Genomic DNA, 1,932 nt, shown 5'->3' on the forward strand with positions numbered 1-1,932 from the left:
TATTGTTCTAACGTCCTGTACCCTGATATGCATATATATATACACATGTAGATGTAAGTATGTACATATATGTGTGTATACATGTATATATATTCTTTGTATTATATATATATATATATATATATATATATATATATATACACGTATACATAAGGGCACACATATATATACTATTTTAGAGTCCAGTCAGTTAAATTATTTATAGTTTCAAAATCACTCAATGTTTTAGAATTCGTTATCATTAGGCTCACTTCCACACCTGCCTCGCTTAACGTTTGGACTACTTTTGATTATCACAGCACACATGTTCACTGTAGTAATGATTCTGTTGCAAAAACATTCCATACTAAAGATTCCATACAAATGTACGTTATGTTGATTGAAGAATCTTTTTGCGATGGTTATTCCTACTAGTTTAAAACACATACATTTTATATATGCCTTTTTTTACTGCTATCAATTATTTGCCCATAAACATTTTTGCCTTACAGATTTGAACGCTTCTGCATACATTCTTATAATACTTTCTACAACACGTCTATTTTACTTTGCAAAACACGAGAATATCTACGAATATTATCCCAAACTCGTTTATGTAAATTAACGTTAATTGATAATGCAGATTAAAATATGTTATATTCTATGTAAAGATTTTGTACCATTTCAGACCTGTTCTTACAAACCATCTGCTGGTATATACTTCTTGAATTATTGTACTAACAAGATCGGAAGATGTCTATTTTCTGTCAGTATTTAAGAAACAAAAAGGAACAATTTTAAATAATTTATCATTGTTATTATAACTGAAAACAATTCTCACAATATCCTACAAAATTAATTAAAAGAGAGGAAGGGAGAACGTGAGATGTACAGATTGACGAGAGGAGACGAAAGAAGAGAGAGAAAAAGAAAGACAGAAAGAAGGAGGGCGGGGAAAAGAAAGACGGCAAGAAAGATGTTCGCAGAGACGATAATGTAATAAAAAAAAATCTTTATGTAGAAACTTTTGTGTTGCGTTAAAATAAAGTCAGTGAACAGTGGAAAGCCAAACGAAGAGGACTAAGGAAGTAATTCTTGAATAAGATTACATTAAAACCTTAATTATTCAGCCATGTATCCATTATCCATTCTCAGTTACTTCATTTTGGAATCTGATTCGGAACATTAGCCGAATTAATCTAATTTCATAAAAGTCTCTTCCTCCCTGGTCAAAGAAAACTTAAGAAAAGCCATGGGGAATGGGAATGACTCCAAGGCCTCTAGTGATTAAATTTTAAATAGGTTGGTGTTGTTTTCTCCAAGTTATCTCTGATCACGCTAACCTCTGAACATAGGAATTCCTGTCATGACTATCCCGACTTTTAGTTCAGGCACGGGCACCCCAGACAACGTTATTCAATATTTCCATTTTTTAAAGAATTCAGAGTGATGTTTGGAGATTTGGCTTCTATTTCTACCAGGTTGAGTGACCACATAGAGACTCCCATGTCTGATCATTCATAAATGTGTAAATAACTACATGTATACACGTCTAAGACAGTAAAGTGTGATATAAGGAGAGTTTAGCTGCTATTTCTAGCAAGACAAACAATCACTCAGAGGACAACTTACTGGTCCGTTAAATCGGTCGTTAGTGTTGTTTAACACCAGGCCAACCATAATTCAGTAGACATATGATCAAAAAAGTTCCAGCCTTGCCGTATTTTGCCCTTTTGAGGAAAAGTAAGACTACGTTATGGAGTGTGTTTCTTTTGTGCTAAGTAGCTTGCTTACCAACCACATGGTTCCGGGTTCAGTCCCACTGCGTGGCATCTTGGGCAAGTGTCTTCTACTATAGCCTCGGGCCGACCAAAGCCTTGTGAGTGGATTTGGTAAACGGAAACTGAAAGAAGCCCGTCGTATATATGTATATATATATATATATATATATGT

The sequence above is a fragment of the Octopus bimaculoides genome, chromosome 11 (assembly GCF_001194135.2).
Source record: "Octopus bimaculoides isolate UCB-OBI-ISO-001 chromosome 11, ASM119413v2, whole genome shotgun sequence".
NCBI classification, from domain to species: domain Eukaryota; kingdom Metazoa; phylum Mollusca; class Cephalopoda; order Octopoda; family Octopodidae; genus Octopus; species Octopus bimaculoides.